We start from the raw sequence: 21,003 nt of genomic DNA, 5'->3' as shown, positions 1-21,003 counted from the left end.
ACATACACACACACACACACACACACACACACTTACCAACAACTGTTTTTGCACTCGTACAGATTCATCACGTACAACAGGTCACTGGTTAAACAGGACGTGGGGCAGTTTGATACATTTTCTTTATGTTTTTATTCCAGATCACGTTTCCTCATGATATTAATAAATCAAACTGAATAACTCTTCAACAAACTGTCGCCTTAAGAGCAACATCCTCATTTATTCCCTTCAAAGCTTCCTCGTGTCAACACTCGGCCTCGACTTCGTTTGTTTCACATCAACTTCTCAACTTTCTGTCTTTTTCTCCCAGGATTATTTTTTATCATCACCTCGTCCTCTGCTGTTTATCACAGATTAAGATAAACCGACATAAACAACATTTGCATAAATGTAATTTATATATTTGCTGATATGTTTCCGCTCACACGGGGACGAGTGTGTTTCATCGGGGGGGGGGGGGGGGGTTGCAGGGAAATGAATCTTTTTCTTTCTGCTAACGTCCTATACCCCCCCTCGCTCGCTGGGGGGGGGGGGGGGGGGGCACAGAGGAGGAGAAAGAGGGAGATGGGAGTCATTGGAGCACATGCATTATGTATCATACCCTACAGTGAAGAAGACAGCGCTGCGAGTGGGAACGAGGGCGGCCGGCGGTGCAGCGAGGTGGAGCCGCTGAATGCTGATGAGGGAGCCGCATTCCACTGGAAGGTGCATCTGATTAGAAGAGCTGGTGAACACGGGGCAGAGCTGGGATCAGTGGAAACACACAGAGAGTGACGCACGGTGAAGACACACAAAACAGAGGAGATTGGGGGATTTTCTGAAGATTAAACATCTGTTTACTGATGAAGAGCTGAGTCATGACGGTGCAGAGGAAATGGAAAAACGTGAATATCAGAACGCGTCCTTTTTGTCCAACAGGCCTTTTCAGCAGAGGACATTTAGACGCTGTTGGAAAAGTTTAAACAGGGAAATGAGTTGTGTTGACATCACGACAATCTTGACCTTTTCTTCTGTGACAAGACAAAACCAGAGTCTTGTGGTCAAAGAGTGAGTTAGAGGAGAGTCAAACTTTAATGTCCCAGTTTGGACGCTGGCCTCAGAGACATAAGTCAATAGTAACTGAACCCTGGTTTGTCCTTGTTACTTCCTTCCTGGTTTATTTCTGTTAATATGAGTGAAATCCTCAAAGACGTCAGTTTCTCCTCCAGAACCTCAGATCATTGTCTTCTCATTCTGAACACACTTTGTTTGTTTTTAAATTTTGTAAATGTCCCCCTGTTGAAAGACTGTCTTCTTTTTATGCATCAGATATTTAAGGGATTTATTTGTCCAAGATTTATTATTAGAGGATATTCTTACACATATATAAACACATTGGCGTCATAGCTAAAGCTTTACAACCAAATAAAAATCTAAAAATTGAATATAGAGTCTCAAAATATGAAGAAACGACATGTGAAACACATTTATGAAGAGAATGAGTTGAGAAACAAGATGATTGAGATATTTGAACCAACAAGTGAGACGATCATCAATTCACCAAATTACTGGCTGATGTCTTCTCCTCCTCCAGCAGAGAGGAAGAGACTCAGTGTTTCCTTTATCTCTCGTTACTGTAAATCTATGTTGTATTGACAAACCATGAGAGGAAGCGATGCATGAAATACACATAACGATTAATCACAACACAACCCCTGTGTGTTAAAGCTGCAGCCGCTGAATGAGCCGGACAACAGACTCCATCCACTCAGCTTCCTGAGGAGGTGTCGGTGCGAATCCCCGGAGACACCGAGGCAGCCTCTGTCGACGGAGGACGGAGGATGAAGACTCCGACCTCGGCCAACGAGCAGATGAGCGGCTTTGTGGGAAAATGGAAACTCTGCTTTAATAAACTGCTGCGGCTGTGAAGACGGCGCCCCCGGTGGATGAGGAGGTCACCTGATCTCTCTCGATGAGGAGCACTCCAGCGATGAAGGGCTGACAGAGCTGAAGGTGAAGAGACGCACTAAACACTGTGTTCAGTCCATTCACACATTAACATGTAAAGACGTGACCTTTGTGCAGCTGAGTAAACAACACCGAGAAGCCGCCATGTTTTATTCATCCTGTACATTACTTTGAAAAGGCCTTTGAATACCTTAGTATTGAATTCATAATGGTTTCCATGCTTCTTCTTCTTTAATGCCGCTCTAATGTAACTTAGTGTTGAGGTGCTGGAGGTTGATGAGGAGGATTGGATCTAAAGTGGATAAAGTTTGGACAGGAAATGTTTTATCACATTGATTGAACTGTGAAATGTGAATCTGCTCATGATTTGTTGTTTCTGTTTGTAGAAGGTTCGTAAGAGTCCGGCAGAGACGTCAGGGACAACGATCTGAATCTTTAAAATGAGGTTTGGGTTTGGATCAGGTTTCGCTCACGTTGACCCGGGGTTCGATTTGATTTTCAGGGAATCAGGGAACACACTGTGATTGGCTCGGGCTCGGTTTGGTTTCTCCGGTTTGGATCGGACAGAGATTAGCACGAGTTGAGTTAAGGTGCGGTGGTTTACTGGAGGAATTCTAAACTCAACTCAGGAAGCAAAATGTCTGTAAACTCAGGAACTTCACCTGGAAAGATAGTGGGAAAAGAAACAGGTTGGCTCCCCCCCCCCCCCCACACACACACACACTCCATACATCTGGTGCTTTATGGTCTGTTTGACTCTAAATAATCATAATTTACTAAATGATCATCAGCTGTTTGAAGAAGACTTGAAACTAGAGACTGAACTCCTGAATGTTTACTGACGTATAGAAACTACCAGTGGAGTCGCCCCCGGCTGGTCAGTACACAGAAGACAGGCTTCAGGGTCGGCTTCACTTTTAGAACCCGGAGTTTACGTCCATTTTTATTTATAGTCTATGATCAAAAACTTTTGATTCATCCGATATTATGCTTTCTAAAAAAGAACATAGACTCACCAGGTTCAACAGAAAAGTTCTGGAAGTTGGCCGAAAAAGTTTAGTTTTGATAAAGTCAGTGCCGAGGACTTTTCAAACTGAATGTCAGACCTGGGGGCAAAACAACCCTCAGCCTGTGTGAGCCTGAATAAAACCCTGTCCAGTAAATCATCTGCATGCAGCCCTGTTTGCAGTGCGATGCATTAGCGATGCTAAGATGCAGCCGTAATGGATTCTCGCAGTAGAAATAAATAAACTTGATGGGAGGGCGGCACAATTGACTCATTACTTTCGATGGGTGGTCGGCGGTTTCTTTGCATCGGAGTCGTTATCCGGGGCCATCAGGCTGCAGGGGAACGACACGCCAGCTGAGCCCTTCTGTCGGCAGAGCCGGGCAGAGCGCCGTCACTCTCTCTTCCAGATGTGGCGCCTCGATGAGCGACGGGGGGGGGGGGCGAACAGTGGCCTTCGCCGCGCTGCCATATCCAACCAGCCATCCTCCTCTTCCTCCTCCTCTTCCTCCTGTCGCCTCCTCACAGTGAGCTGTCCTGTCACGCTGTGTGTTTACTTCTGCATGTACTTATTTACCTTTTGCTTTCTGTTGTTCTGGAGGAGTTCAGGCTGCACAGGCTGCTCCCCCCCCCCCCCCCCCCAATATTCACAGGCAGTTGCCACCACGAACAAAGGCTTACCCTCGATTCAAGTCCTCCTGCAGCAGTGCGAGCAAAGGGGATGATGGGAAATTTCTCTCAGGCTAAATAGGCCAACTGGGTGTGTATTACAGATGGTTGTGGAGGGCGAGGTCACATGATGTACGTCACATGATTGGAGCGCATGATTATTTGATATGATAAAATACCAAAACATGAGCAGTAACACAATGTCTCTAAAAGGATATAAATAGATTAGACTATTGAAATGATGCTTATTGTCCTCACTAACGTGTGCTGGTTACTTTTCAGACCAGCCAGTCAGACTGGGTCTACTGGTTTGCCTGCCCTTCACTGTGTTCAAGCTGTTCTTGAGTTTGACATCGTGTCAACAACTCAGTCGTCCTCCACCTTGAAAACCGACAACAAAAATACACAACATGTTTGAGTCCATGGCAACAAATCACATTAACTCTGCTTTATTCCACAGAAAGAAATAAAAATATTGATGCAAGTCTCGTGTCTGTATGAAGCTGCAGTTCAGACGTGGATCATAAACACTGTAAACATGTAAAGTTTAAAATTAACTTATCAGAATTTAAGGCCTTAAAACATTAAAATACTATGCACAGTCTGAATTATGTTCACATTCATCTAAAGCTATTCCTGTCACACTTTAAAAGTAGGGTTTCCTTTTTTAGGGCAAATGTTTTGGCCAAACCCCCTCCTCACCAGTTAAACCAGTCTCCATATCAGAGCCCTGGTCCAGTCCAGCTGAGTCTCTCAGGTCCTGAACATTTCCTCAGTCAAAACAATCACCTCCAGTGTCTCAGTGGGCAGTTCTCCGTGTGTGTGGTTATGACCCCTTTCAACAGTGATGACATCACAAGGGGGTCTAAGCCCCAAACACACTCTTATTTATATGACATCAGTTAAATCTCTTTGTGCTTGGACATATGTTCTGTTCATTCTTCAAATCATAACAATTTATTGCGCAATATTAAATGAGTAGAGGGTTAATTAAACTGAGAATCAAGCTGGTTTCTATTTTAGTTCAACAGAAAGCTGATCTCTATCATAGAAACCTGCCTTATCTGACTTATGACTCATCTATAAACATCCATCCCTCTCAGACACACGCACACAGCTCCTCCGACTGGACCGTGAAGAACACTTGTTAAGCGTCACTGAGGAGAAGCAGAGTCACTGAAAAAGTTTCTCTTGAAGTTTTCTTAACAAAAAGCTTTTACTTTTTAACGATGGGTTGTGGAGGCAAGACGTATAATGAGAGGATAACAGAGGTCCTGATCAAGAAGGTCGTTGAGGAGGAGCTGGAAGACATACCCTTACAGGATGTCTCGTTCCTCATCCCCGAGGCTGTGGAAGTACAGAATGAGCAGAAGAAAGAGCTTGTGAAGAGGATGAGGGCATTGGTCCGCAGAGTTGGTGAGATATTAAAGGATGACAAGGAGATCCAAGATGGAATAGTGTGCTTGAACAAGACTTCAACCTGGACGGAATTGAAGAGGCTAACAAGACGATTAATGATGAGTTTAATGATGGCATCACTTGGGGGAAGACTGTTGGTTTACTTTATGTTGTTGGCAGATTAGTACGCAGAATGGTGACGGCTCTGCGTCAAGCATGGATGGCTTTGCGTCAGTCAGTGATGGGGATCCTGAATTGGATTGTGGGCTTTTTCCAAAATACTCTCCTGGGCTGGATTCTTGAACAAGGAGGATGGATCCGCTGTTCGGTTCAGTCATGAGCTCTCACTGAGGAGGCCTTCATCACAGAGGAGGCCTTGTAATCATCTTCTTCACCTGCTTGGCCCTCGGAATCTTCATCAGCTGTTGACTCTGAGCTTCACCTTGCTGCAGTGAAGATGGTTCAAACAAGAATCATTTTCTCTCTGCTCTTACTCTTGTCTTGTGAGACTCTGCTACACCTTGTTCTGTGCTGCTTGTTTTCTGTGAGGAGAGGCTTTGTTAAATGAATCCTGAAAATCAGACAAAAACATGTTAATCCTATTAATAATCCGATTAATCACTATTTACCATCAAATCAAACTGAATTTGCTTTATTACTGCTCACGTTTGTGGCCTATATAACTTTAATGATTTAGGGAACTGCTGTTATGTTCTATACACTGCATGTTGGCTGCTTCAGGATCTGATCAGTAACCGACATAATCTTTCAAATTCAAGCTCTGTAATTCAGATCAATATGAAGCATTACAACAAAATGAATGTTGTTCTTTTACTTGGATGCAGATCATCATCTTTGAAGTGTTTCTGTGAAATAAAAAATTCCAATCGTCACTTTTTTGTTCAATTTTTATTCAAATTGAATATATCGAATGTCCATTTTGCTGAAGCCACTTGTAGCAGTACTGCAGCAGCAGTGCGAGCAAAGGGGATGATGGAAAATTTCTCTCATGTTAAATAGGCCACCTGATAAACTGGGTGTGTATTATAGATGGCTGTGGAGGGAGAGGTCACATGATTGGAGCAGCGCAGCTCGAGTTGGCTGCCTGAACAAGATCGAAGGCGTCACTTTGAACTTTGATTATTTGATATGATAAAATAGCAAAAGATGAGCAGTAGCATAACGTCTCTAAAAGGATATAAATAGATAAGACTATTGAAATGATGCTTATTGTCTTCTCTAACGTGTGCTGGTTACTTTTCAGACTGGCCAGTCTGACTGGGTCTACTGGTTTGCCTGCCCTTGACTGTGTTCAAGCTGTTCTTGAGTTTGACATCGTGTCAAGAACTCAGTCGTCCTCCACCTTGAAAACCAAGAACAAAAAATACACAACACGTTTGAGTCAAAGGCAACAAATCACATTAACTTTGCTTTATTCCACAGAAAGAAATTAAATTATTGATGCCAGTCTCGTGTCTGTGTGAAGCTGCAGTTCAGACGTGGATCATAAACACTGTAAACACGTAAAGTTTAAAATTAACTTATCAGAATTTAAGGCCTTAAAACATTAAAATACTATGTACAGTCTGAATTATGTTAACATTCATCTAAAGCTATTCCTGTCACACTTTAAAAGTAGGGTTTACTTTTTTAGGACAAATGTTTTGGCCGAACCAACTCCTCACCAGTTAAACCAGTCTCCATATTAGAGCCCTGGTCCAGTCCAGCTCAGTCTCTCAGGTCCTGAACATTTCCTCAGTCAAAACAATCACCTCCAGTGTCTCAGTGGGCAGTTCCCCATGAGTGTGGTTATGACCCCTTTCAACAGTGATGGCATCACGAGGGGGTCTAAGCAGGGGTGGACTGGCCATCTGGCAGTGTGTTGCCAGCATCGACACATATTATTGGTCTATTGTTTGTCATTGTAAATCAATCATGGGCTGACAGGCTCAGAGAGCCCTGACAGTGCTGTCAATCACAACACAAACCAGGGTGGGGCGGGACCTCACGGCATTGGCGGGGGGAGTCGCGGGACGGGCTGCTGCTGAGACAGAAAGTTAAAATGGATAATAAGAGTAAAAAGAGCCCGGGTGGCGCTGAGAAGCATCGGAAGAAAAAGCTGAAGTCTCTGTGGGTGGAGGCTGCTACATGTGCCAAACTGACGGACCTGTTTGGAGCCGGTTCACCAGCCCAGCAGCAGCAGGTGCGCCGGGAGACGAGCGAGGAGGACTCGACCATGATGAGCGAGTGGAGGCAGACATGGTGAGTAACGTTGGCCTGGCGCTGGCTAGGCTACATGTTTGAGACATGTCCAAAACAAAGTAGAAAACGTTTTTGATTTTGTTTTAATATGCCGAAATGTGATATTATGGGTTATTATTGTTCAGATGATTTAGCTAAGCTAGCTAAGAGCTGCAACAGTAAACTTTCTGAGCTGTAAATAGAGATGAGAGTTATGTGTTGATCCTTAATGGTGTGATCATGTACACTAAATGAGAAATTATTCTCCATTACAGGTTGTTGTGATATATTTGAGGAGTCGTTCTCCGTCTGTTTTATATGTGGACAATTGGGACCACTGTTAGAATTTGGTAAGTTTATCATGTATTTTTTAATGTATAAATTCATACTTCATAATTATAATAATTTTCAAAAGGTTTTAAAAGAAACACACATCCAAAAAGTTCTCAACTCTAGGTGCAGGACAGAGGAAAACATTTTCTTTATTTTTCAGACATTATAATGTATCCATGTCCTTCTCAGGTTGACCACTTGACATGTGAGAGCCTGAGGAGTTGTTCCCCCTCTGTCCATGTTCGAGGACTTGCTCTCTGTCTGTCTCCACTCTCTGCCTTCACTGTACCAAAGTTTGTCTGTTGAGTCTCCTCTAGTCTGGTGAGTTTATCATTTTTCATGTTTTATGAAATCATACTTAATTTGTGATGATTAGAGACATTATAATGTATCCATGTCCTTCTCAGGTTGACCACTTGACATGTGAGAGCCTGAGGAGTTGTTTTCCAGACACAGGTAGAGCTGGCAGGGGCGTCACCCTGGGCCTGCCCTTTTGGGCTGGGCTTCAGCTGCAGATCTAAAGGCTGCTTCCAGGGGCATGGGGCCCTCAGCCTTTGTTTTTCTTTGCTTCTGCACCTTACAACATTCATCACACCTTATTTTCACACATCCAAACACTGTTAACACCACTGACGCGTAACATATTTTACACATCCCACTACGTAGTTAGAGCTATCTTGATTTGGGGTTAAATAAATTTACTTTTGGCTTGAGAGGTTTGTGTGTGGCCTCCCTTCTTGTTGCCATCTTTGAGCTAGGTGGTAACAGTAGTATGCATGAGAGAAGACGCCGCGAGATTTGTGGACTTCTATGTGGTGTCCGCTGATAATGTAGTGGGCTGGTCTGGACAGACAATGCCAGGGCTGCATTTTTGTCCCAGTCCACCCCTGGTCACGAGATAAGTACCACACTGGTGAATGGACGATCTGGCAGTGACAGGGGAAGTGAGCTGAGGTTTTTATGGAGTGGAGGTGGAGTTGATGAGATGAATTTCACCTGCACTGGTATTCCACAGGAGGCCCCTCCCAGCTCCAGGTTGAGCCACACGGGGAAGAGGAAGGGGGAAGGTCGAAACAAGGAGGTGGAAACCTGGTCCTGACAGTAATGATGAGCAGAGGGTGACTCCACTGGTTATTTTTATGGAAGTTTATAAGAAAATGCTTCTTACTTCTTTATAACAACAAAACAACACTTGGGTGTTAATACTGTGTGATTGACAGCTAGTACCATCCAATGAGTGCAGGAGGGAGAGCGCAGTGTCCCCGAGCTCGGGGCTTGACTGAGACAGTTTAGATAATATTATAATCTCCACACACCACTGCTATAAACAGTTTTCATATTTATTATATAATTGTGTTTTCACAATGTGAAATGGAGGGACAAGATGTGGACTGTTATCACCTTGAATATTACAGATGAGGTAGAAATACATTTTATCTATTAGTACATTGTTTTATTTCTTTCAGTACATCACATTTCATCAAGTTGACGCTTTTATCCAAAGCGACTGACAATATGTGCATTTAACCATGAGGGTACAAACCCAGAGCCCAGTATATCGGTTCTGTCTGAAATCTGTGGTGCTCAACACAGAATGAACTGTAAGAAACAGTCTTTGCTAGAACATACACGTAACAAAACATTGTTTAACAGTGAGTTTCTTCTTTTCATTAGATGAAGCTCTGCAGCACCTGATGTCCTCAGAGACTTATAAACAACAAGTTGAAGACAAACACAAACACAGGGACAGATATGAACCACAAGGTGATAATCAAACTGAAATAACTTTTCATAAAGAGGCGACAATAAACAGTCTGGGGACAAAACCATGACTTCTATGATGACGTCATATCATGATGACCGAAGTGTCTTTGAGTTTTGATGATTAGCTCTGCGGAGGGTTACTCAGTCAGCAACACGGCTTCAGAGTGCAACAACAAGTAGTTAAAAAGGAAAGTTTGAATACAATGTGATGAACAGGAAACACTTGCTTCCGGTCAACAGCCACAGAAAGACGAAACAACCCGAGCAGCCAGCTGCACAGGAATGCACCAACAGGAGGTGAAATCAAGTTCAGGCTTGAACTTTGAGGTCACATCAGCTAAGTGCAGAGAAAATAGTCAAAACAGTTGTAAGACATTGATCAGTGGAATTTTCCATAAAACTGCTTTTTGCATTCAATCAGGAAAGAGCAACTTTTATTGCACAATATTAAACGAGTTGAGGGGAAGTTAATCGTCCCTGTTTTGGACATTTTTTGTTCACATTGAATGTATTGATGTCCAAATTGCACCAAACTCAGCTCTGAACAATTTCAACTATCACAAGATGTAATGTCATCAGAATCTTGATAGTTTGAGTTTGATAATAAAGTTGAACAGTGGCGCGCCTGCCACATTTCTCGGGGGGGGGGGGGGGGGGGGGGGTGTTGCGATGATGGCTAAGGTTTCCTGTTAATATGTTTCAATCAAACAACTCACACTCAAACGTTTATTGCAGCAGTAGAACAGGTTTAGTGTTCGGAGTCTAGGCTCCAAACGTAATTGTACAGGACTGTATATATGATAAATAAAAAACACTTTGAACTTTGATTATTTGATATGATAAAATAGTAAAAGATAAGCAGTAGCACAATGTCTCTAAAAGGATATAAATAGATAACAAAATTGAAATGATGCTTATTGTCCTCACTAACGTGTGCTGGTTACTTTTCAGACCAGACAGTCAATCTGGGTCTACTGGTTTGCCTGCCTTGACTGTGTTCAAGCTGTTCTGGAGTTTGACATCAAGTCAAAGTTTCAAATTAAATTATCAGAATTTAAGGCCTTAAAGTGTTAAAATACTATGTACAGTGTTAAATGTGTTCACATTCATTTAAAGCTATTCCTGTCACACTTTAAAAGTAGGGTTTCCTTTTTCATGACAAATGTTTTGGCCAAACCCCCTCCCCACCAGTTAAACCAGTCTCTGTATCAGAGCCCTGGTCCAGCTCAGCCGAGTCACTCAGGTCCTTAACATTTCCTCAATCACAACAATCACCTCCAGTGTCTCAGTGGGCAGTTCTCCATGTATGTGGTTATGACCCCCTTCAACGGTGATGACATCACGAGGGGGTCTAAGCCCCAAACATACTCTTATTAATATGACATCAGTTAAATCTCTTTGTGCTTGGAAACATGATCTGTTCATTCTTCAAATCAGAACATTTTATTTCACAATATTAAACAGTGGTAAGGTTAATCGGACTGAGAATCAAGCTGGTTTCTATTTTAGTTCAACAGAAAGCTGATCTCTATCATAGAAACCTGCCTTATCTGACTTATGACTCATCTATAAACATCCATCCCTCTCAGACACACGCACACAGCTCCTCCGACTGGACCGTGAAGAACACTTGTTAAGCGTCACTGAGGAGAAGCAGAGTCACTGAAAAAGTTTCTCTTGAAGTTTTCTTAACAAAAAGCTTTTACTTTTTCACCATGGGTTGTGGAGGCAAGACGTATAATGAGAGGATAACAGAGGTCCTGATCAAGAAGGTCGTTGAGGAGGAGCTGGAAGACAGACCCTTACAGGATGTCTCGTTCCTCATCCCCGATGCTGTGGAAGTACAGAATGAGCAGGAGAAAGGGCTTGTGAAGAGGGTGAGCGCATTGGTCCGCAGAGTTGGTGAGAAATTAAAGGATGACAAGGAGATCCAAGATGGAATAGATGCGCTTGAACAAGACTTCAACCTGGACGGAATTGAAGAGGCTAACAAGACGATTAATGATGAGTTTAAGGATGGCATCACCTGGGAGAAGATTGTTGGTTTACTTTATGTTGTTGGCAGATTAGTACGCAGAATGGTGACGGCTCTGCGTCAAGCATGGATGGCTCTGCGTCAGTCAGTGATGGGGATCCTGAATTGGATTGTTGGCTTTTTCCAAAATACTCTCCTGGGCTGGATTCTTGAACAAGGAGGATGGATCCGCTGTTTGGTTCAGTCATGAGCTCTCACTGAGGAGGCCTTCATCACAGAGGAGGCCTTGTAATCATCTTCTTCACCTGCTTGGCCCTCGGAATCTTCATCAGCTGTTGACTCTGAGCTTCACCTTGCTGCAGTGAAGATGGTTCAAACAAGAATCCTTTTCTCTCTGCTCTTACTCTTGTCTTGTGAGACTCTGCTACACCTTGTTCTGTGCTGCTTGTTTTCTGTGAGGAGAGGCTTTGTTAAATGAAACCTGAAAATCAGACAAAAACATGTTAATCCTATTAATAATCCGATTAATCACTATTTACCATCAAATCAAACTGAATTTGCTTTATTACTGTTCACGTTTGTGGCCTATATAACTTTAATGATTTAGGGAACTGCTGTTATGTTCTATAGATCGCATGTTGGCTGCTTCAGGATCTGATAAGCAACCGACTTAATCTTTCAAATACAAGCTCTGTAATTCAGATCAATATGAAGCATTACAACAAAATGAATGTTGTTCTTTTACTTGGATGCAGATCATTATCTTTGAAGTGTTTCTGTGAAATAAAAAATTCCAATCGTCACTTTTTTGTTTGATTTTTATTCACATCGAATGTCCATTTTGCTGAAGCCACTTGTAGCAGTACTGCAGCAGCAGTGCGAGCAAAGGGGATGATGGAAAATTTCTCTCATGTTAAATAGGCCACCTGATAAACTGGGTGTGTATTATAGATGGTTGTGGAGGGAGAGGTCACATGATTGGAGCAGCGCAGCTCGAGTTGGCTGCCTGAACAAGATCGAAGGCGTCACTTTGAACTTTGATTATTTGATATGATAAAATAGCAAAAGAAGAGCAGTAGCATAATGTCTCTAAAAGGATATAAATAGATAAGACTATTGAAATGATGCTTATTGTCCTCACTAACGTTTGCTTGTTGCTTTTCAGACTGGCCAGTCAGACTGGGTCTACTGGTTTGCCTGCCCTTCACTTTGTTCAAGCTGTTCTGGAATTTGACATCGTGTCAACAACTCGTCGTCCTCCACCTTGAAAACCGACAACAAAAATACACAACATGTTTGAGTCCATGGCAACAAATCACATTAACTCTGCTTTATTCCACAGGAAGAAATTAAATTATTGATGCCAGTCTCGTGTCTGTGTGAAGCTGCAGTTCAGACGTGGATCATAAACACTGTAAACACGTAAAGTTTAAAATGAACTTATCAGAATTTAAGGCCTTAAAACATTAAAATACTATGCACAGTCTGAATTATGTTAACATTCATCTAAAGCTATTCCTGTCACACTTTAAAAGTAGGGTTTACTTTTTTAGGACAAATGTTTTGGCCGAACCAACTCCTCACCAGTTAAACCAGTCTCCATATCAGAGCCCTGGTCCAGTCCAGCTCAGTCTCTCAGGTCCTGAACATTTCCTCAGTCAAAACAATCACCTCCAGTGTCTCAGTGGGCAGTTCCCCATGAGTGTGGTTATGACCCCTTTCAACAGTGATGACATCACGAGGGGGTCTAAGCAGGGGTGGACTGGCCATCTGGCATACCGGGCATCGACCCGGTGGGCCGTTGACCCAATGTGGGCCGGTCTGGTCCGCTATGTTTTTTTTCCCGTTTTTTTTTTCTCTTCTTCCTCTCTAAATTCCCTCCAATTGGGCCGGCCAATTGGCTACAGAGGGCTAGCAGTGTGTTGCCAGCATCGACACATATTATTGGTCTATTGTTTGTCATTGTAAATCAATCATGGGCTGACAGGCTCAGAGAGCCCTGACAGTGCTGTCAATCACAACACAAACCAGGGTGGGGCGGGACCTCACGGCATTGGCGGGGGGAGTCGCGGGACGGGCTGCTGCTGAGACAGAAAGTTAAAATGGATAATAAGAGTAAAAAGAGCCCGGGTGGCGCTGAGAAGCATCGGAAGAAAAAGCTGAAGTCTCTGTGGGTGGAGGCTGCTACATGTGCCAAACTGACGGACCTGTTTGGAGCCGGTTCACCAGCCCAGCAGCAGCAGGTGCGCCGGGAGACGAGCGAGGAGGACTCGACCATGATGAGCGAGTGGAGGCAGACATGGTGAGTAACGTTGGCCTGGGGCTGGCTAGGCTACATGTTTGAGACATGTCCAAAACAAAGTAGAAAACGTTTTTGATTTTGTTTTAATATGCCGAAATGTGATATTATGGGTTATTATTGTTCAGATGATTTAGCTAAGCTAGCTAAGAGCTGCAACAGTAAACTTTCTGAGCTGTAAATAGAGATGAGAGTTATGTGTTGATCCTTAATGGTGTGATCATGTACACTAAATGAGAAATTATTCTCCATTACAGGTTGTTGTGATATATTTGAGGAGTCGTTCTCCGTCTGTTTTATATGTGGACAATTGGGACCACTGTTAGAATTTGGTAAGTTTATCATGTATTTTTTAATGTATAAATTCATACTTCATAATTATAATAATTTTCAAAAGGTTTTAAAAGAAACACACATCCAAAAAGTTCTCAACTCTAGGTGCAGGACAGAGGAAAACATTTTCTTTATTTTTCAGACATTATAATGTATCCATGTCCTTCTCAGGTTGACCTCTTGACATGTGAGAGCCTGAGGAGTTGTTCCCCCTCTGTCCATGTTCGAGGACTTGCTCTCTGTCTGCCTCCACTCTCTGCCTTCACTGTACCAAAGTTTGTCTGTTGAGTCTCCTCTAGTCTGGTGAGTTTATCATTTTTCATGTTTTATGAAATCATACTTAATTTGTGATGATTAGAGACATTATAATGTATCCATGTCCTTCTCAGGTTGACCACTTGACATGTGAGAGCCTGAGGAGTTGTTTTCCAGACACAGGTAGAGCTGGCAGGGGCGTCACCCTGGGCCTGCCCTTTTGGGCTGGGCTTCAGCTGCAGATCTAAAGGCTGCTTCCAGGGGCATGGGGCCCTCAGCCTTTGTTTTTCTTTGCTTCTGCACCGTACAACATTCATCACACCTTATTTTCACACATCCAAACACTGTTAACACCACTGACGCGTAACATATTTGACACATCCCACTACGTAGTTAGAGCTATCTTGATTTGGGGTTAAATAAATTTACTTTTGGCTTGAGAGGTTTGTGTGTGGCCTCCCTTCTTGTTGCCATCTTTGAGCTAGGTGGTAACAGTAGTATGCATGAGAGAAGACGCCGCGAGATTTGTGGACTTCTATGTGGTGTCCGCTGATAATGTAGTGGGCTGGTCTGGACAGACAATGCCAGGGCTGCATTTTTGTCCCAGTCCACCCCTGGTCACGAGATAAGTACCACACTGGTGAATGGACGATCTGGCAGTGACAGGGGAAGTGAGCTGAGGTTTTATGGAGTGGAGGTGGAGTTGATGAGATGAATTTCACCTGCACTGGTATTCCACAGGAGGCCCCTCCCAGCTCCAGGTTGAGCCACACGGGGAAGAGGAAGGGGGAAGGTCGAAACAAGGAGGTGGAAACCTGGTCCTGACAGTAATGATGAGCAGAGGGTGACTCCACTGGTTATTTTTATGGAAGTTTATAAGAAAATGCTTCTTACTTCTTTATAACAACAAAACAACACTTGGGTGTTAATACTGTGTGATTGACAGCTAGTACCATCCAATGAGTGCAGGAGGGAGAGCGCAGTGTCCCCGAGCTCGGGGCTTGACTGAGACAGTTTAGATAATATTATAATCTCCACACACCACTGCTATAAACAGTTTTCATATTTATTATATAATTGTGTTTTCACAATGTGAAATGGAGGGACAAGATGTGGACTGTTATCACCTTGAATATTACAGATGAGGTAGAAATACATTTTATCTATTAGTACATTGTTTTATTTCTTTCAGTACATCACATTTCATCAAGTTGACGCTTTTATCCAAAGCGACTGACAATATGTGCATTTAACCATGAGGGTACAAACCCAGAGCCCAGTATATCGGTTCTGTCTGAAATCTGTGGTGCTCAACACAGAATGAACTGTAAGAAACAGTCTTTGCTAGAACATACACGTAACAAAACATTGTTTAACAGTGAGTTTCTTCTTTTCATTAGATGAAGCTCTGCAGCACCTGATGTCCTCAGAGACTTATAAACAACAAGTTGAAGACAAACACAAACACAGGGACAGATATGAACCACAAGGTGATAATCAAACTGAAATAACTTTTCATAAAGAGGCGACAATAAACAGTCTGGGGACAAAACCATGACTTCTATGATGACGTCATATCATGATGACCGAAGTGTCTTTGAGTTTTGATGATTAGCTCTGCGGAGGGTTACTCAGTCAGCAACACGGCTTCAGAGTGCAACAACAAGTAGTTAAAAAGGAAAGTTTGAATACAATGTGATGAACAGGAAACACTTGATGCCTGTCATCAGCCACAGAAAGACGAAACAACCCGAGCAGCCAGCTGCACAGGAATGCACCAACAGGAGGTGAAATCAAGTTCAGGCTTGAACTTTGAGGTAACATCAGCTAAGTGCAGAGAAAATAGTCAAAACAGTTGTAGACATTGATCAGTGGAATTTTCCATAAAACTGCTTTTTGCATTCAATCAGGAAAGAGCAACTTTTATTGCACAATATTAAACGAGTTGAGGGGAAGTTAATCGTCCCTGTTTTGGACATTTTTTGTTCACATTGAATGTATTGATGTCCAAATTGCACCAAACTCAGCTCTGAACAATTTCAACTATCACAAGATGTAATGTCATCAGAATCTTGATAGTTTGAGTTTGATAATAAAGTTGAACAGTGGCGCGCCTGCCACATTTCTCGGGGGGGGGGGGGTGTTGCGATGATGGCTAAGGTTTCCTGTTAATATGTTTCAATCAAACAACTCACACTCAAACGTTTATTGCAGCAGTAGAACAGGTTTAGTGTTCGGAGTCTAGGCTCCAAACGTAATTGTACAGGACTGTATATATGATAAATAAAAAACACTTTGAACTTTGATTATTTGATATGATAAAATAGTAAAAGATAAGCAGTAGCACAATGTCTCTAAAAGGATATAAATAGATAACAAAATTGAAATGATGCTTATTGTCCTCACTAACGTGTGCTGGTTACTTTTCAGACCAGACAGTCAATCTGGGTCTACTGGTTTGCCTGCCTTGACTGTGTTCAAGCTGTTCTGGAGTTTGACATCAAGTCAAAGTTTCAAATTAAATTATCAGAATTTAAGGCCTTAAAGTGTTAAAATACTATGTACAGTGTTAAATGTGTTCACATTCATCTAAAGCTATTCCTGTCACACTTTAAAAGTAGGGTTTCCTTTTTCATGACAAATGTTTTGGCCAAACCCCCTCCCCACCAGTTAAACCAGTCTCTGTATCAGAGCCCTGGTCCAGCTGAGTCACTCAGGTCCTGAACATTTCCTCAATCACAACAATCACCTCCAGTGTCTCAGTGGGCAGTTCTCCATGTATGTGGTTATGACCCCTTTCAACAGTGATGACATCACGAGGGGGTCTAAGCCCCAAACATACTCTTATTAATATGACATCAGTTAAATCTCTTTGTGCTTGGAAACATGATCTGTTCATTCTTCAAATCAGAACATTTTATTTCACAATATTAAACAGTGGTAAGGTTAATCGGACTGAGAATCAAGCTGGTTTCTATTTTAGTTCAACAGAAAGCTGATCTCTATCATAGAAACCTGCCTTATCTGACTTATGACTCATCTATAAACATCCATCCCTCTCAGACACACGCACACAGCTCCTCCGACTGGACGGTGAAGAACACTTGTTAAGCGTCACTGAGGAGAAGCAGAGTCACTGAAAAAGTTTCTCTTGAAGTTTTCTTAACAAAAAGCTTTTACTTTTTCACCATGGGTTGTGGAGGCAAGACGTATAATGAGAGGATAACAGAGGTCCTGATCAAGAAGGTCGTTGAGGAGGAGCTGGAAGACATACCCTTACAGGATGTCTCGTTCCTCATCCCCGATGCTGTGGAAGTACAGAATGAGCAGAAGAAAGGGGTTGGGAAGAGGGTGAGCGCATTGGTCCGCAGAGTTGGTGAGAAATTAAAGGATGACAAGGAGATCCAAGATGGAATAGATGCGCTGGAACAAGACTTCAACCCGGACGGAATTGAAGAGGCTAACAAGACGATTAATGATGAGTTTAATGATGGCATCACCTGGGAGAAGATTGTTGATTTAATTTGTGATGTTGGCAGATTAGTACGCAGAATGGTGACGACTCTGCGTCAGTCAGTGATGGGGATCCTGAATTGGACTTTGGACTTTTTCCAAAATACTCTCCTGGGCAGGATTCTTGAACAAGGAGGATGGATCCGCTGTTTGGTTCAGTCATGAGCTCTCACTGAGGAGGCCTTCATCACAGAGGAGGCCTTGTAATCATCTTCTTCACCTGCTTTGCCCTCGGAATCTTCATCAGCTGTTGACTCTGAGCTTCACCTTGCTGCAGTGAAGATGGTTCAAACAAGAATCATTTTCTCTCTGCTCTTACTCTTGTCTTGTGAGACTCTGCTACACCTTGTTCTGTGCTGCTTGTTTTCTGTGAGGAGAGGCTTTGTTAAATGAATCCTGAAAATCAGACAAAAACATGTTAATCCTATTAATAATCCGATTAATCACTATTTACCATCAAATCAAACTGAATTTGCTTTATTACTGTTCACGTTTGTGGCCTATATAACTTTAATGATTTAGGGAACTGCTGTTATTTTCTATAGATCGCATGTTGGCTGCTTCAGGATCTGATAAGCAACCGACTTAATCTTTCAAATACAAGCTCTGTAATTCAGATCAATATGAAGCATTACAACAAAATGAATGTTGTTCTTTTACTTGGATGCAGATCATTATCTTTGAAGTGTTTCTGTGAAATAAAAAATTCCAATCGTCACTTTTTTGTTTGATTTTTATTCACATCGAATGTCCATTTTGCTGAAGCCACTTGTAGCAGTACTGCAGCAGCAGTGCGAGCAAAGGGGATGATGGAAAATTTCTCTCATGTTAAATAGGCCACCTGATGAACTGGGTGTGTATTATAGATGGTTGTGGAGGGAGAGGTCACATGATTGGAGCAGCGCAGCTCGAGTTGGCTGCCTGAACAAGATCGAAGGCGTCACTTTGAACTTTGATTATTTGATATGATAAAATAGCAAAAGAAGAGCAGTAGCATAATGTCTCTAAAAGGATATAAATAGATAAGACTATTGAAATGATGCTTATTGTCCTCACTAACGTTTGCTTGTTGCTTTTCAGACTGGCCAGTCAGACTGGGTCTACTGGTTTGCCTGCCCTTCACTTTGTTCAAGCTGTTCTGGAATTTGACATCGTGTCAACAACTCGTCGTCCTCCACCTTGAAAACCGACAACAAAAATACACAACATGTTTGAGTCCATGGCAACAAATCACATTAACTCTGCTTTATTCCACAGAAAGAAATTAAATTATTGATGCCAGTCTCGTGTCTGTGTGAAGCTGCAGTTCAGACGTGGATCATAAACACTGTAAACATGTAAAGTTTAAAATGAACTTATCAGAATTTAAGGCCTTAAAACATTAAAATACTATGCACAGTCTGAATTATGTTAACATTCATCTAAAGCTATTCCTGTCACACTTTAAAAGTAGGGTTTACTTTTTTAGGACAAATGTTTTGGCCGAACCAACTCCTCACCAGTTAAACCAGTCTCCATATCAGAGCCCTGGTCCAGTCCAGCTCAGTCTCTCAGGTCCTGAACATTTCCTCAGTCAAAACAATCACCTCCAGTGTCTCAGTGGGCAGTTCTCCATGAGTGTGGTTATGACCCCTTTCAACAGTGATGACATCACGAGGGGGTCTAAGCAGGGGTGGACTGGCCATCTGGCATACCGGGCATCGACCCGGTGGGCCGTTGACCCAATGTGGGCCGGTCTGGTCCGCTATGTTTTTTTTCCCGTTTTTTTTTTCTCTTCTTCCTCTCTAAATTCCCTCCAATTGGGCCGGCCAATTGGCTACAGAGGGCTAGCAGTGTGTTGCCAGCATCGACACATATTATTGGTCTATTGTTTGTCATTGTAAATCAATCATGGGCTGACAGGCTCAGAGAGCCCTGACAGTGCTGTCAATCACAACACAAACCAGGGTGGGGCGGGACCTCACGGCATTGGCGGGGGGAGTCGCGGGACGGGCTGCTGCTGAGACAGAAAGTTAAAATGGATAATAAGAGTAAAAAGAGCCCGGGTGGCGCTGAGAAGCATCGGGGAAAAAAGCTGAAGTCTCTGGAGGTGGAGGCTGCTACATGTGCCAAACTGACGGACCTGTTTGGAGCCGGTTCACCAGCCCAGCAGCAGCAGGTGCGCCGGGAGACGAGCGAGGAGGACTCGACAATGATGAGCGAGTGGAGGCAGACATGGTGAGTAACGTTGGCCTGGGGCTGGCTAGGCTACATGTTTGAGACATGTCCAAAACAAAGTAGAAAACGTTTTTGATTTTGTTTTAATATGCCGAAATGTGATATTATGGGTTATTATTGTTCAGATGATTTAGCTAAGCTAGCTAAGAGCTGCAACAGTAAACTTTCTGAGCTGTAAATAGAGATGAGAGTTATGTGTTGATCCTTAATGGTGTGATCATGTACACTAAATGAGAAATTATTCTCCATTACAGGTTGTTGTGATATATTTGAGGAGTCGTTCTCCGTCTGTTTTATATGTGGACAATTGGGACCACTGTTAGAATTTGGTAAGTTTATCATGTATTTTTTAATGTATAAATTCATACTTCATAATTATAATAATTTTCAAAAGGTTTTAAAAGAAACACACATCCAAAAAGTTCTCAACTCTAGGTGCAGGACAGAGGAAAACATTTTCTTTATTTTTCAGACATTATAATGTATCCATGTCCTTCTCAGGTCGACCACTTGACATGTGAGAGCCTGAGGAGTTGTTCCCCCTCTGTCCATGTTCGAGGACTTGCTCTCTGTCTGCCTCCACTCTCTGCCTTCACTGTACCAAAGTTTGTCTGTTGAGTCTCCTCTAGTCTGGTGAGTTTATCATTTTTCATACTTTATGAAATCATACTTAATTTGTGATGATTAGAGACATTATAATGTATCCATGTCCTTCTCAGGTTGACCTCTTGACATGTGAGAGCCTGAGGAGTTGTTCCCCCTCTGTCCATGTTCGAGGACTTGCTCTCTGTCTGCCTCCACTCTGCCTTCACTGTACCAAAGTTTGTCTGTTGAGTCTCCTCTAGTCTGGTGAGTTTATCATTTTTCATACTTTATGAAATCATACTTAATTTGTGATGATTAGAGACATTATAATGTATCCATGTCCTTCTCAGGTTGACCACTTGACATGTGAGAGCCTGAGGAGTTGTTTTCCAGACACAGGTAGAGCTAACAGGGGCGTCACCCTGGGCCTGCCCTTTTGGGCTGGGCTTCAGCTGCAGATCTAAAGGC

Source organism: Pleuronectes platessa, chromosome 15 (assembly GCF_947347685.1).
Source record: "Pleuronectes platessa chromosome 15, fPlePla1.1, whole genome shotgun sequence".
Classification (NCBI taxonomy): Eukaryota; Metazoa; Chordata; class Actinopteri; order Pleuronectiformes; family Pleuronectidae; genus Pleuronectes; species Pleuronectes platessa.
The sequence above is the reverse complement of the archived record's forward strand: the minus strand, read 5'-3'. Positions refer to the sequence as shown.